The 17173-nt window shown below is 48.0% G+C and overlaps 1 protein-coding gene across 1 annotated transcript in view; it reads right to left on the reverse strand.

Annotated features, from left to right (window-relative positions):
• Oct-tyrr (Octopamine-Tyramine receptor) overlaps positions 1-17173 on the reverse strand; it is a 44541-nt gene that overhangs the window by 8693 nt on the left and 18675 nt on the right. Inside the window, exon 2 of the mRNA XM_076895597.1 lies at positions 13192-13378. The gene's annotated coding sequence lies outside the window, so the exon portion shown is untranslated. The remainder of the gene's footprint in view (positions 1-13191; positions 13379-17173) is intronic.

Here is a 17173-nt window from a genome sequence, read left to right on the forward strand (position 1 = left end):
CCATCGAACTTCCATCGAACGATATTCTCTCCCTTTGTCACGCAGTAAAGCATAAAACGTAATTTTGCGCCAGGAAATAAAACAGCTGATAAAGTTCACCCCGCCGTCTCGCGCGTTATACCAGCTGCGAGCTGAGATTCAGAGAGGATTCGCTTGGAACCATGCATAATCATTTGCACGGTAGAAATGATTACCTTTTATAACGGTAATAAGGTTAAATTATTTAGAAGCCCGGAAACATTGAATAAAGATGTAACGGAAAGTACTTCCCCTCTATCTGCCTTTTCACCTCCTCGTTTCCACCCTTTCTCCACTTGGCGAGAGAGAGAGAGAGAGAGAATAATTCTCGCGAGCGCATTTTCGTAAAGGCACTCGCCTTTTTTTTCCTTCCATTACCCGGAATAGTTGAAGTTTCCTGGGAGAAAGCCGCGCAAGAAAGGAACAAGCATCCGCGGCTTTTAATAATTTCCTTCTTGACCGCGGTGAAAGGTGCCACTGTGTGTGCCGCGCTTTTGAAACTGGGTGAAAATGGCCCCCTCGGTGCGATACCCCCGTTTCCTCGCGGATATTACCTTGAATCAACGCTCGAGCGAAGCCACAAACGAGACGAGGCACAGACGCGGTGTCCTCTATGCAGATTCTGAATTTCGCGTAGCTATGATACTCGGTGGCATTCGAGGCACGTGTGTCAGTCTAAAAACCGAAACTCGCTAGTCCAAGAGCGGCGTGGTTCGCCATATGCGCGGCTCGTTTGTACTTTACAATTAGATGTTATCTTATCGATTGTTTCGCGGTTCGAACGCTCGATCAGACATGAACGTGGCGGATGTAAAGGGCGCTCGGGTCCCCCCCTCGAGTTACTTGTTTGCCAATCTGGTAAACGCGATCCCGAGTATGGTAATCGAAGCGTTAATAGATATCAGATTATCAAGCACGATACCGTTGCAAACTTTCCATGCGTGTGATTGCGTTTAATTCCTGATTTCCCGTGAGTAATTAAGCCAGCCGTACTCCAAGCTCTGTCCAAAGTTATTTAATCGAGAGCTGTTTGATCCTACTTGCTGGCCACGCTCATGGTCGTTGGGCAGCGTCCTGGGATCGTGTCGCGCGATCTGCAGAAGACGATACGTCAAGTCCATTAGTACGGGGAGAATTAACAGCGTGCAATAGGGGTAAGATTGCTTCGTCCCGATAATCGTGCTGGCCATTGTTTCCCAACGGATGATGCGGAGGTGAACCCCGTGCGCAGGACGCTCGCGAAAGATGTCATCGTTCTCTGTCCATTTCGGTCCAGTCGACTTAGTCATAATAAAATAATCGTCGCTCCCTCTGCTCTTTAATCAGCTTAATTGTCTCCAGCAAAGTTGAACGGTCCCGAATCCCTAAATTAACCCTTCCTTTGATCCACTTTAGGAGCGTCCCGCTATCGTAATACAGGATAATTGCGCGACGAACGACGCGTCGCAGCGGCTCTATTATTATATTTCAATATTTGACGAGCCGTCAGACTGTTCGTGCCGCAAGCAATTTCACTCGAATTAAACAGCGACAATATGACGATTCACCGTCGATCGTCCCGCGATAAATTGATTCCGTTTATGCATCTTCTCCCTCTCGATCGCATTAAAAATATTAAGAACGATCGAGTTAAGCAGACGACGATATCGTTTCGTTTTAACAGGTAGACTGACTGTTTCGAGACCGCGTAGCTAAAAGCACCGATTTAAAAACAATTTGAAGACGCACTCATCCGACTCCTACCACGGCGTTCCGCTCCACGCGAGTTTCCATGCGGAAACAAGCTTAGAATTTAAAGTAGGATCCGAGGTAGTTTAAGAGTACTCGTTTTCCATCCGATCAAAAGGATCAGAGAAAAAATCCTAGGGTATCGAGGAACCGTTTATGCCGCCAAAAATCCGGCGGATATCGACAGACTGCGGACCTACTTCAGATCGGATCTCCACGTTCACCTCCGATGGGGATGTTAATTAAGTCGATGAGGAGGGACGCGTTTTTTGGCCAAGCGATTTCGCGGGAACGCGGAACGATTAGTGGGCCAGATAAGCTGGCTTGAGATAGTGAAAACGACTCTGGGAGTAGGTGAAAGGATCGATCGCTTCGTACACGCAAGACACGCGTCGCGTCCCGAGCAATTACACGGCTCCTCGTCTGGGGAGCGTCGCCGCGAGCGATACGCGCGTCCTACGCGATTCCACAGTCGCACCCTCCGGAGAATTCGGATTATGGTTGGGTGGTAAGATCTGGCGGATTAAAATCGCATCGTTCATAGGGAGGAAATCTCGGGGTCCCGAGGGAGCTCGCGCGCGGAGAAGACGCCAGCCTCCGTTATTCTTTCCACGCCACGTCGTGGGCTGCTTTTTAAGGGGCGAAGATGGAATTACCTAATTGAAAGGTGATCTCGCCCGCGACGATCGTTGAATGGCAATGTGCTCGCGTCGATTTTAGGGTATGGTATCTGGAGAGCTGACGCTATTGGTATGAAAGTAACTGTGAAATCGGATTTTTTTTTTCTACAATACCCTGTACGTATAAGCATCGATGCTTTTGAAACACAAATATTGAGCATCCGTTTTCAATGAAATTTATAGCTTTTATATTCTGAAAACAGGATGCTCTTGACTGTTTCATTATCCTGCAGAGATCCATATATTTGTTCCGTGCATTTGTTGCAACGATTGCATTTGTTTATCGCGCGTACCCGGATGCATTGTACGTTTCCATTATTTCTCAAGTGCAATTGAACCGTTCAATTTGCATCTTGCACCGTAAATCGTTCGTTGTAAAACCATTGGGAGAGCGTTGCGAAGGAATTACGTAAATAGAAAAATCCTACGATCCCTTTCATGCAATCTCTCCGCAAGAACGAGGAAGAGAAAGAAAATTTTTCAAACTCCTGAAAGAATTTCATTCCATTGTAAATTCCTCCATTTAATATCCAGGACCCGTTTCACCTGTCTCTTGGATTCCGTGGGATTAGTACGGAGATAACCCTGAGCAATGCAATTTCAATACAGCTGGTCGCGCTAAGAACTGCTCCAGGAAGTGCTCCACGCATCCGTCGTCGACGAGGCGTCGGGGAAAGCGCGCCGGAAAGCGTAATTATCTCAGCATTATGAGGGGGCGCTTTGTCAACTGAAAGTTTCACGCGATTCGTTCTCCGTCCGCTGGGCGCTGTGGATCCGTCTCATTTCCGGCCCCACGAATCGCGGCCAATTTTTCTCGTTTCTTCAACGACGTCGTTCAGCTCCCGAGTATCTTTCCCTCGCTCTCGCCTAATGAATTTTCACCCCTCGTCCGATAACAGAGTCATTTCACAGAAAAACGTTTGGCGGTTGATAGAATGCACAGCGAACGTTTATGCCAGCCACGATGGCGCATTCTACTTGAACCATTCCACTCTCGAACAACCTCCAAAACCGCTTTCCATCCAGGATTCAGCCCCTTCGACGACGATTCCTCGAGGATCGATCGTTGTACCGAACGAGAAATCCGTTGAGTCAATTCAACTCGTCTAGATTCCTGTTCCCCTCGCAAATTTCCTGGTGCTCGGGCAACTGGAGAACCGGGTCAATAGCATTCTGTGGAACGTGGCGATCGTTCGGATAAAAATGCGAGCCGATTTGTCGCAGAATTTCGCGACGTCGACGATAAATAGCTCGCAGGAAGGAGCGTAAATAATGAGAACACGGGGTGGAACAGGTAGACGGTACCGACTCGTTTCGCCTGGCGAAACCTGGCGTCGTGATTCATGACCGCCAGAGATCATGATCAAGGATAATCGCGAGCAGCAGAAAATAGGCTCTGGCGTCGGTACCGTATAGACGCGGCGGAATATATTGACGCTATTTTCCACGGGGGCGGTGCACGGTAAACAGGGTGAATAATATAACGCGAAATTGATGAAATTAGCATAGAAATGCGCCGGGTGAAATAGAAGCTTGAAACATTTTAAGCCTCTAAGGCAGCTGAATTTTTGATGCATGGCGCAAACATAGGCCCGTGTAATGGGCGAATCGATTCGCGGGCACCTATTGAATTTGACGCCCGTTAACGATCGCTGTCCGGGGACTTTTTAAGGATAAGGCGGAATAATAAAGAACGCGATGAATAATGCAGTCGGTTATCTGAATGTCTTCCAAACTCCAAGTATCCGAGCTTCAGATGAATCTCCTTACGGTACAACGAATCATCCATTCCCCTGCTACGAATACGAAACCCAGAGCTTATACTTGCGATCACATTCTTCCAATTACTCTTAATATTCTCTTAATAATCGCTACGTGGAATCGCATCGTTCAGAGCGAGGAGTGCGTCAATAATTCCAGGTCACGCGGACCTGGTGGAGCGTTATAACTTTTTACGGGACCGTTCTCCAATTAGCCAAGCTAAATGGCCAAAAAATCACCTCATAACTAAAAACAGGCCAGTTGCGTCCATTACTGGTTCCATTCCAACCGCTATCATCGTCGCGAAATATAAACCGGTGCAAGGATGACCGAGCACGATCCCAATATGGATAACAATAACAAACTCGCGAGCAGCGCGGGCCATCCGAAAAATCACTATCGCGAAAATAGGGGTGAAACGCGCGTAAAAAAAGAGCGGGTGGATCGCGCGCGAGCTTTCAGGGCGCGGCTATGAATACGCGATATCGTTGGAAACGGAATGTTTGCCGTGCACACACACATACACACACACACTCATCGCGTTCCTCGTAATACGTAATTGTAAAGGCAAATGAAACGTTATGGTGGCGAAGTTCGCGCCCCCGGCACCGGTTTTTGGTTAAATCGAACGTGAAACGCGGAGACGAAGGCGGGACCCTCCGTGTCCCTGCAGCTGTTTACAAATTACGATGGGGCCGTAGTCAATTAAACACTGCGGCCGTTGCGATGCGTTGGCTGCGTTGATTTATCGTCCTGGCGCACGTTATGAATCAATCGTTGCGCTTGCCACGGGGTTTGAGAGGCAGTGAATGGAAATCGTGAAAGCGCGAGAGAGCAACAGAGAAGAAAGAGAGAGAGAGAAGGAGAAATCCAGCCAGCCGTTTGCAACCGCGTATTCTAACAGGATAAACGTTGTTCCTAACAAGTTGCTTTGACGTAACGGGTTCAAATCACGAACTCTGGGACCGCCTTTATGCTCGCGTCGGTTATCGACTCGATAATGGGTATTCGCTCGAATAAATAACGAGGAAACTGCGGGGGAGGAAACGAATTTCAAGTAGTCGCGTCTAAGCTCGTCTCCTCGTTTGTCTGATTCCTTTGAAACGCGCCGCGGTTGTCTTTGAAACGTTTGCTATTCATTTCTCGGAAATTCTCCGCGAAGAGGGAACTGCGCTCGAGATGTTCCTCTCTGCAGCCGATTTTTCCGCGCATCGGTCGGGGGATGAAAGATGCGTGAACTGCGTGACAGGAAATACGATCGAGGAAATGCAGATTCGCTGGTGGACCGCATCGCGTTACCATTCCGGATGTGTTACCCACCGAAAATAATAATAATTCGTCTTTATTGCGACGCTGGTACGAGCACAGCATCCGAACGTATAAACAGCTCTCGCCACGAGATACGTGCGAGCGCGTAGAAAAGATTTATTCAACGAAATACCGTTTCGCGTGCTTCTTTAACTCTTTTCCAGCATTTCGGAACTTCCAAAAACGAACTAACCGCAGTTTCAGTGTCGCTGTATTTTCAACATAATCCTCTCTCTCTCTTTAAAAGGTTTCCCCCATTTAAACGGAACGTCCGAAAACAAAACTAGATATCGCGACTGATATTTGCGCACTATATTTGGGCGCGGATTTGACATACAACTCAGTCCACGCCACGTGGCTATTGTCGTGTATTTTAAATATATTTGCACCAGCAAATAAAGTGTTTTTATTTGTCAAATAATCACGATCCGCGTATATCTGTACCGATCTGTGGACATTATTTTCTGTCGCGAATTTCTCTCCGCCCAGAGGAGGAACAGGAAAAGGGGTGGTCCCCGGAATAGAAGCGGAAAAATGTTCGCGTTCGGGATTACACGCTGAATGCAGGTTAAAAGTACGATAAATCAGATGACCAACAGCTGCGTGCAAGAATTTCCGTAACTCCCGACGATTCCCAGTCGCGAGACACAGATGTTCGAACGTCCCAGGGAAACCCGTGCTGGTCCGCGGCCCGAAAATGCAGTCTCTCGCCGCGCCAGTGCACACACGATCTGCACTCCGCTCTGGACCCTTCAGCGAGCGGAAATCCAGCGAATCAATCTCTCCGCGCGTCGCGAGGAACAGGATGATAAACGAGGGAGGAGAAGACGAAGCGTCGAAGACGTGATTCGAGGTGCGGAGATCAATCGTTCGCGCGTAAACGGACAAGATCTTTCGGCTGGCGACGACGATCGAACGTGTTCGCGTTAATTGTGGAACGATAATACAAAGTTGCGTAGCCTTTAGCGGCGGGGAAGGCCCGCGGAGCGTGAGATAAGTCCGCTTAATCAATGCAGCTCCGTTTCACGTGGGCTGGCGTGATATGGCATGGCATGGCGTGACGCGGCCAAGTATGTTTCTGCATTCGTGCACTTTCGAACGTGCGCTCCACCCCGTTCGTTCGAGGGTCACCACTGCCGGCGCAAGCTTCGGGGGCTGCGAATTTTCAAGGACTGCTCGAAACTTTCTGAATCCCGGACGGTTTCTCGCTGGCAATAAACGTCCCATTAAAGAGTTAACCCGGCGAACCACCACCACCACCACCACCCGTGGACTCCCTTTAATCATAACACCACCCACCGTTTATACCGGAAACGGTTGAATAAAAGAGAAATTCGTTTGACTATTGATCTGGTTAACGCGGCGTTTTATATGGCTTCGTTTATATCGAGCTCGTTTGCTCGGTGGGAATATTATTAATGGCCGAGATCGACGATGAAAAGGGAGTGGTTGATCTTAAGAAATATTTTCTTTCGTTCCGTTCTTCTTCTTGCTTCTTTACTCTTTCGAGCCCCGGGAAGATTTCACTTTGCGCGAGTTCGCGAAATCTTTAGATTGAGAAATAACATTACGTGAATTAATTAAGCCCTCGGGGTGTCCGAGAACGTTTCCAAGTCGAGCAAGAGGTACTTCGTGAAAGTAGTCGATTATTAGGATAAGCTTGATATTATCGTCGAGTTGTACACGGTGATTTAAAATAGAAAAATCTTTTTCAACGCTGTTAACGAATTTTCAGAGAAATAAGAGCATTTCATCTCGCGAAATGGTTGCCACGAATAATCGTCCGCGATTGACGAGACTATTTAGCGTAATTTCAGATAGGCAGCGTTTACATGATCTATCGCCGTGGCTTGCACGCTCGCATGAAATAAACCGTGCCTAACTCGGCTGGTTCGTTAATTATCGCGTAATCTCGTCCGGGTGACTCGCGTGCAGAAAAACTGGCTTAATGGGCCCCCTAAGAAGGTAGAAAAGAATCAAGGACGATCGTTTCGATTCGACTGGCGACGTCGCTCTGACATTTTGGTCGCTCGCAAGGAAAATCCCTGTCTTAACTTCGTCGATTTTTCCTTCGTCCCGTTCCTGCTTAATCTTTCGTAAAAACCGCAAGATCGATTAAACGAAAAAGCACGATCCGATGCGAGCCGTGGAGGGGGCCAGTCGAAGGAAACGAAGAAGAAGAAGTTCGGAAATAACGCTGAGAAAGTCAATTTTACGTTATTGCGATTTGATTTCGTCCTCGGTTGCTCGAGTCGCAAGCTCCGAGCTTCCGACAGACACCGATTCCCAGCTCGAGTGGTCCATTTGTTCCGCGGTGGTAAAGTTTTCGCAAATCTCCCGAGGAATCACCAGGTCAGACTCGCTTTCCTCGACTCTCGACCACCACGCACCTGGGATAAATTTCGTTATCAGAAATGTACAGAAACTTCACCAGAAATTATCATTGTTACTTCTAGCAATCGATGATCCGCTGGAAACGACTCGATTCTTCGACGAACGATCGAATAATCAGGACAAAGGGCGTGGTTCGCTGCTTGCAGATGAACCGCGAGGCTAACAGCTACAAACGATATTCATCGAAATGGTTACAGGTCTCGAACATCATTTCCCAGAGTTACATCCGTCGAGACAGAGCTCCGCGACTTCCGTTCCCGAGGGGAAGCCCTACGAAACAGTTGCATAATGGCGAATCGTCCACAGCTCTCGCGAACGAGAGGTGCAGCACGCGCTTTTTGAACGTCTCCGCGACACGAGTTTTATGAAAATTTCACCTTTCGAAGGATACGCGGCGAAGCGTTAAGACACCGCGACGCTGGCTATAATCCCTCCTTTTCTTCTCCTTCGCGAGCCTAGTTTCCACTTTTGAAATAACGTGGACGCTGGAATAGACGACCCCACCGGTACTCCTCGTATTCCTTCGCCCGTAAAAAAAACACTCGTAGGCGTTGCTCGCGAATTACGTACCCAGCTGGACGCAGCCAAGTCAACGGTTTTTATGGCGCCTCGAGAGGAACAGGAACGTGGGACCGCGTATTTCGAGAAGAACGCGACCACTCTGTGGTCCCCTGTTTTTTTTATTATCGCAGTCGCGTTACACTCGCCAGCGTTTTTACTTTCGTATTTCAGGGGACAAGGATTCAACCCCTTGGATGACCCGAGTCGAGACGTTCGAAGTCAGATGGCTACATTAAGCGATAAAACGCGTACCGATCCTCGACGCGGCGAAGGAATGGAGAATTATTTCTAAAAGGGGATGGAAGTAAGAGAATTCAGCGCGTTTCATTGATCACCGTAGATGCGATTGTGGAAGTAATCACGTCGGATGGAAGAGTCCGCGGGAATAGTGGAGCTCACCGAGTTGCGCTACATCGATTTAGCGTTGCGATTTTTCAATGAGCGGCTTTTCCGCCGCGCTGTTTCAACTACGGGGATCTTACTTTCTTGCCCCGTGAAATCGTGATAAAAAGAGGTAAGGAGAAAAGTAGCAGCAACGGCCAAGACCCCCCCCCGACTCGGTTAAGATCGTTGAATAGCGGTGGCATGGAAAAATGATACCGCCCGGTTCCCTCCGTGAACGGGAACGAACTTTCTTATCGACGATTCAATTTCTAAGAGAATTGATACGATACATCGATTTTATTGAAAAATAATACCACTCGAACGGAGCGTATTGCGGGAGAACCTTAGGCGGAAGTGATTCCTCGTCACTTCCTTCGGCCGACCGACCCGCGGACCTACCCTCCCGACCCTAAATACACATTTTCTTGAAAAACTCAATTTATCTCCCCCCACCGTGGCAGCTTTTCGTCTTTCCCGGCTCTACGATCCGCCGCCCTCTCCCCCGCTCTCTCGACTCCTCTTTTCAAGCTACGGCCCCGCGAATGGAATATTAAATCAGATAAGCAGCGCTCGCGACGAAAATGAAAAATCGACGAATCAAAAATGCAAGTACGTATATCGCGGGGATTAGAATGGCATCCGCCGGGAGAACTGGGGCAAGGCTTCCGGGTGTGCGTGCAGCTTCCCTCGACCTCTCGAATTACGGGGTGGCTCGAGCCAGAGGCGGAAAGAAGAAGGGTGGCGGCGAATACGCGTTGACCCGTTCGCGGTCTCCCTGTTGCTTTCAGTGATGGAGCTCGCGCTAAGGGCCGACCTTAAAGCGATTCGTCGTCGCGCGGCCGGACAAATTACGAGCGGACACGGCCGCATTTGTCACCGGCGATGGGATCAATTTCGATGCTACGTATCTCGAGCCCTGGCAAATGTTTCACTTCGTACGGTTCTATTAGCCACTCGCCAACTTCTCCAATTGTACCACGTAATTCCCTGCTACTTCTTAAACGCACCGCCAACTATTCTAACCGCAGTGTGTACCTCATAGAAGCTTCGAGTTTACTTGGTCGATCGATCGATTACATTTGGAAATACCTATCAAAGTATTTACGGAGAATTCGAGGCTATCTCGTCGAGTGTACTCGAAAACAACGGATTCCTTCTGCAAAGTGCTCATTAACGATTTGAAACTATCCAATCGAATCGCGTCCCCACTCGTCACTATCGAACAGAAAGGAGACATTTTTTTTTTTCCAAGTTTTCTGGAATTGCAACGCCTCAATGCAACGATCGCGAGATCTACCTCAGCGATACGTTAATTTCGCGTTCGTTCGACGCCACTGTAACTCAAGACGCAAATCCTTCCGGTGCTCTCAGCTCCTCTGACCCCATTTCCCTATTCTGACGGCTAATTAATACGGTTCCCATTTGTCACGGTCGCGATAAACCATTTTGCGAATCGCCATTGTTTCGACGTAGTCGCATCCTGGCGATCATTAAAGCAGACGTCCGTTATTCGGTACGATCCAATCAAATCTCCCATAAACTATACGAGCGTTTTACGAACGTCGATGTCTTTAGGGGAGAATCGAGCACGGAAGGGTGCGCTATCCGCGTGGCGATATCGTAATTCGACGTCGATCGGGCCATTAATAAAGTAACAATATACGTCGAGCTTGGACCACGGAAACACCAGCGGCGTTCGAGCAGTCCAGGGTTTGTCTTTGTCGCCGAGGCAATCGATAGAGCTTAATTGACTCGAACATGAGAGAGCATTCGTACGTTCGCCGTTACATCGACTTCGTCGGTGAACCAGGTCACGGTTTCGAGCTGTTCCGAAATTTTCGAGGGCCGTTAGTCGAGCCGCGTTAAGAGAAACTCGATCGCGCGGGTTTCCGCTACCGTTTCCTACGAGCCTTTTGTGCCGCGGTCGAAGAAGAGAGAGAGAGAAAAAAAAACAGAAAAAAGGAAAATAATACAAAGTTTCACGCGAAATTCATCAGTTACAGTTCAAGAAAACTGAAAGCTGTCGAGAAACTTTCGAACAGCCGCGCTGCTCACCGATTACCTTATTGTTCCCCTGTAAATAATTCCTATAAATTTAATTAGCCAATCGAAATTTTATTAGGTCGTCTCGCACAGAGCGCCCGTTTCAATGTTTATCGTCCACTTGAAAAAGGTATACATTGTCGTTTCCTGCGTAGTGTGCTTTGCGAAAAATGAGATATCGATTAGACTCTACTTTTATTTCGTGCCTCTTCAGTTTGAAATGATATTGGAAATTCCTCAGAATTTTCCCTATAATGATATTGGAAATTTGTCGATATTTCCCCCTGTGATGAACGCATGTTTCACAAATAACATCGAAGATATTGCGCCGACTAAAATATGAGGTATTACCTCATCTAAAGTAAAATACTTCTCAGGCAAAGGGTAACAGAGGATGCACCCCTTATTTTTGCGAAACGCAACAATTAGTAGTAATTATAAAATCTGTGCGATAAGAACGTTCGAAAATCCACCACGTTAGAGATGAAACTGCGCGATGCCAAAAAACAGAACAGAAACGAAGAGAACAGCGCTAAAGACGAAGCGTTACGCGAAGCTGCGGGTGGTTCACGTGCAGAGGGTTGAATAAAAGGGTTGCCGTGACGAGTGCCTCGCGTTTTAAATCGTCGAATATGTTCTGCTCCCATTACACGCGTCCCAAATGACGGATAATGTCCCCAATTACGGCTTCGATTAATGACCACAGCCACGACAGGACAACAGGCGGATTTTTCACACGGGACACCGCGCGACAAACGATTCCTCTGTTTTAAACTCTCCACGCTGGGTTACCATGCAGTCGCGTTACCGCTGTAACGAGACGAAACAACTCGCGGCGATTGATCATCTCGTTAAAAAACTTTGAACGCGACCCGACGTTGAACAGGCGCCAGGGACAAATATGGAGCATCCCTCTACATCCATCGCGGCGCATTGAAAATTATTCGGTTGGAACGTACGGAATATTCGTTTGGACGCTCTCCATTTTATAAGTGCATTATTCTGACGTCTTTTTGATTAATAACCGCACGGAGACTGTGATTTTAGTGAGTCCAGTATTCTACGAAGAAAGGATTAGAATCGAGGTTGGCGAAGTTAGAAAGGAAAATTGCCGCAGCTCGAGTCGAGAACGCCTCGATCTGGATAATGCATATTTCGATTAATAAATCGTCCCTGTTAGAGAAGTAGAAGTTTGCTTATTTAAACCGCGCGGTAAATGGCGGCGATGTAACGTCTCGAGCTACTGTCGCGTGTCAGGAACTTTGTACGAGCCATCTTGCGTAGTATAATTGTTTTAAGCGATCCGTTGGAATAATTTAACAATTAGATGAGATTACAGTTTGGAAACTGCTCGAGGGCCGACGAAAATTTTCCCCGTCTCGTGTTTCCCTTCTTCGGATAGAAGAACCTTTTCCGAACCGTGATCACGCAATTTCTGACATACCCCGCCAGCTTGATGGAGAGTTACGAAGACGTTCACGATGTTTTATGAGCTCAGAGACACCGTGACCGATAAATAAATTATGCAGTCTATCAGGCCGTTATTCGCAGTGAAAGCCAGACGCTAGTAAACCATACTTCCTGCTCCGGAAGTCGCCTCAAAGACGAAACGCGAACGCGTCGGGATATCGCGGAATTGCTCGACCATTGTGGAACTTAAAATCGAACAACGCGCATCCAATTGTCATAGTTTACGCAAATCTAACGTGACACCGTTGCTAATCTTTCTCTAAGCGAGTTTTCCTATTCTAAAGACAGAAAGAAATAAACAAGTCGAGGAACGTTCGCTGAAATTATGCAGAACCAACCAGTAGGAGTTAATGTAATTAAATAAACTGGTTAAAAGGCAAAAAGAGCGACTCGCTCACTGGTTTGCCCACTCGAAGCGGCAGTTTCATACGCGGCATCCTGGAATATTCATTTGCGGTGTATAAATACGCTCTTTGGCTCGGATGTATACCGCGGCAAGCTCGAATAAAGATTCAAACGAAAGTCGATGGAACCGCCCAAAAATATCCGCCGCGAGCCGGTTACCGTGTACCCGTTAATTTCAGAAAATTCCGCTCGATCGCGATACCAGAGCGATACCGATGCGAGGAATATAAAATAAATATCGACGTGTCGATAAAAAGGGAGAAAAAATTGTACACGGCCCATGAAATATCGGCTGATACGTTTTTACGTTCACGAAGGTACACGTGAAAAATGAAGACGGGACGGTGGCCAGTGGTTTTGGGAAGGACCGATCGACGATTTAACGAAACGTCTCTCGCCCTTTCTCGGACGAACGATAACTGCTGACGATAATGCTCACCGTCAATCCAGCGTCACGCTCTCCAGCAGTCGTCCAGTCTTCTCTGTTCGAGCCCTCGAACCGTCGAGTATCCGCTGCGCGTCACATTTTTGGCCGTCTGTTTCCGGTAATCGACCGTTCGATCGGTCAATTTCGTCAGCCACTCGAGCCGTAGCGGGTCATCAATTCCTATCGTGGATTATAGTACCTGGGCAGATGAAGAATAACGAGAGGTTAGACAGAATCTTTCGCCGTGTCGATTGATAGTGACGATCGAAATTCTGACCGTGGGGGCGATGGGGATACGGCGGCACGTGACAGCCAGTTGAATTTATACGCCACTGTCGGAGTGGCGGAACAACGGGGGTGGAAAAACTGGACCCGATAAAACCGTAAATGAGTCGGTGCGATTTATCCCCGCGTCAATCCAGCGACGGCTGCTAATTCGAAAGGCCAGGCTTCGATTCTATTTTGTCCGAGCCGGCATCGATCCCTACGCGACCGTTCGGGTCACCATCTCGAAATTGAAATGCGCGGGTAGGATAATGGAAGTAATTTATCCCATTATAACCGAGATTTGATTTCCCCGGTAGGAGAAAAAGTTATAATTGATTCCAGTTTCTGAAAACTGAGAACTTTGATCTGAAAACTGGGAGCCAACGGCTGTCACAAACAGGCTGCTCGCGCCACCAGGTCAATGGTATGTATATAAGTGTGTACAGGGACATGGAATTGAATAGGAGCGTGGTGAGTGAACGAGGAATAGGATCGAAAAAAAGTGTACGAGGGATGTACGGGTGAGTGACTCGTAAGTATTTACAGAGGATTAAATAGATCGTTAGGTTGTTTAGGGGCTTAACGAACCCTCCTTAGATCGATTAATCTCGCTTGATCATCAACCGACTAACACCACTCTCTGAATAGCACCTGATTACCAAGTACAGGCTAACTGATTGCTCCTAACTCTGATTACTAACCGAATCCCGAATGCTGATTTCAACCCTTAACATCGATCCTCGTTGCTAGATCGTGATATTTAACGCGCGTTTCCATTCGAATCGCAAAAAATATGCTTCTCATGGTCAATAATAACGGTGAGCCGATGAATAGACAGTACTTGTGTACACATGCGTGTATAGAATTTGAGAATGGCTGAAAATCAATTTTTCTAAGTGCGCGCTCCACTCGATTCTATCGAGTGCGCACGCGATTGGTTAAGATGGAACTATCGCGACGCAAGGAAGCATTCTCTGTCGTTACTTTCCACGGGAGAACATCGATTACAATGTCGTATCCCGTCGCGTTCAGGACGGGGTCAAGTTTGGCAGTGGTGGCCGAATTAACAACGCCATTTTCGCCCGCAGGAAGCCGTTCCTCCGCTTCGTAGCCGAAAGAGGGATGGGACCAGGGCGTTGTTTCTACGCCAGCGGCTCGGAAATTTCGTTTCACCTTCGGCCTCGATGAAAACGAACAGGATTTCGCGGCGGCCAAGCTGGCCCGCTGCAGGCAAATTTAATTCGAGTCTTAACCCAATTCCGGAAGAATGCGCACCCGGCAGGATCGACGAAACGAGCCCCGATACGCTTTCGCAACGGCCTCGAGGACGTGTCGAAGTGGCCTGTATCAACAAATCGAACGCACACCGTTCAGGACCCAGAGGAGATCGTTCGATCCCCAGTGAGACGAGTGACCATCGTGTTCTTTCCGTGGAAACGAATAGGGAATGGAGTCGAGCTCGGGAAAATTCTCGAGCAACGTCCAAGGAATTAACATCGTCCCCTTGGGTGACCCTCCGCGTTGCTGCGGAAGATGTTACCGTACAATTAACCCTCCAAGACCACGCTCTGCCATCCGCTCGGTGATTTCATCACCATACACGAACCAGTTTAACCCAGGATTTTCGTTTCGTTGCACTATGGAATCCACTCGTTGTAAATATTCGTTCAAATCGATGTAGCGGATAATAAGAAAGAAAAATAGTTAAATATCCGTAGTATGACTTATAGAGAGAAGTGGAGATAGGAATATAATATCTCGAGTGATGAGCGAGAACAAATTTTACGGATAGACGCGCGTTGTTGGAACAAACTGATTAGCGTAACCCAGGATGTACCTTGTTTGAGGGTTAATATCATTGTGTCAACCTTTTGTTTGGCTTGAGGAATCCGTAATTATTTTCAGGGTTGCAGAAGCCATGCAAACTGAGACCGTGGTCGAAACTCTGCGCTCGCTTGTCTCGAGAACAGTGACGCGCACGGAAATGGAGATCCCAGCGTTAAGTTTGTAGTAGGACGGTGGAGGATAGATCGAGCGGCTGTTTGAGATAGGAGATTGATTCCTAGCGCACCGTGTGTCTAACCGAAAGCCGCATATGCATATGGTACGGTGGTATGCGCGCGTTTCGATGCCACGCGAGCCACGGATTTTTCCAAATAAACTTTGTCAGAGCTTTCTTTGGAACTTCGAAGTGTCTATACCCGCGCAACAATCCCCGCCTTATTTGTATTCATAGAACGTACCGACAGCGTTACGAAGAAATTGGGACACCCTGCATATTGGAGCTAAAGGTTCTGCTTCAGTGGCGAAGCCAATGGAGTGGGAATTTAAGAGACACGCGAGGTCCCTTCGTACCTTCGGTAACGCTGTCCTCGCAATCCTGAGGTATCCCACGATCGTAAATTTAAATCTTCCCAATTGTTTTCCCGAGTGCGCCTGTGCGGGTCTTCGGTTTTGAACTATCGAACGTCCGTTCGAATCGTCGTAAAGCGTTTCCCGTTCGAACGGACATAGAATCGCGTGAATTCGCGGGGTCAGTACGGTGTGCCTGGATGTTACATCGTCGTTACATTAAAGTCGATCGAGGAGGACTCTTTTCCCCTTTAAAACGACGGATATCTGCGACCACCCGCTACAATCGCATCGCTCGAAATTCGCTAATTAATACCGATCGTCCATTATACAGGCAATATGGACGAGATGAACGGTAATACAATCATCGTTCTATCGAGCGAGCCTGGCATATCCGATTTACATGTCCACTTATTAATGCAGAAATTGGAAAACGAAACGCGCATTATTCAGAGTGGAAAAATGAATGCTGTAACGACAGGTCGGCTCGACAAATTGCCGGGCATCGGTTCGTGCGCTTACGATTTATTGGCTCTGTTCGGAAACACCGGTCGTTCATTAACGCAATTTATCCGTTACTTTAATTGAATCGATTAAATCGAAGTTCATCGACGGCGGCGTAGCTAAAAGGGCGAAACGGCGGGCATAAATAAAATTTGTCGGCCGTGTCGAACAACAGCCGGCAGTCGTTTGTCTCTGTTTGGGTATCGACCGATCGGCGAGCGTTGCACCGACGTTTTTTGAATAACGGTAAACACTTTGTTGGTTTCGAATTCGTCGCGCGTGCAGAATACGCGGGATTGCAACATTTTCAGGATCGGCGCCCGTCACGGTGTCGATAGCCGCGAATCGAGCGCCCGATACGAACGCGCTCGCCCCTTGTAAATTTCAATCGCCCCCGTTTTATACCCGCGCTCGTTCGTTTCTTTCACCCGCGTAGCGAGTTTCGCGTTAACGAACGACGTTCCCCCGCTCACGCGTCATAAACGCAACAATTCCGCGGTGCCTCGACGTCGGGAACAATTTCCCGGCGCCGAGTTCTCCTCAACCGCGTTAGAGCTTTATTAACTCGCGAAATGAAAATCAAAAGCTACTTCCGCCGCCGACGGATATTAAACTGGACCCCTGTTCCTTTTATTCGAGTGGTATAAAACAATATTCCACTCTTATTATTTCCGGCTAGCTGGCTCGTGGAAACGTTCACCGCGGCGATCCACGCTGGCAAAGCGAGCCGACTGTTGAAGATCAAAAGCGTCCACGCTAGTTTTCCAAATCCTCCCTGAGCGCCGCTGTCATCCCTGCTCGGGAACGCATCGTGGCTCCTTCCGTAAGACGCTCTGCTTACTTCGAAATTCCCTTTGGTATTTCGAAATGT

Source organism: Xylocopa sonorina, chromosome 5, assembly GCF_050948175.1.
Source record: "Xylocopa sonorina isolate GNS202 chromosome 5, iyXylSono1_principal, whole genome shotgun sequence".
Lineage (NCBI taxonomy): Eukaryota > Metazoa > Arthropoda > Insecta > Hymenoptera > Apidae > Xylocopa > Xylocopa sonorina.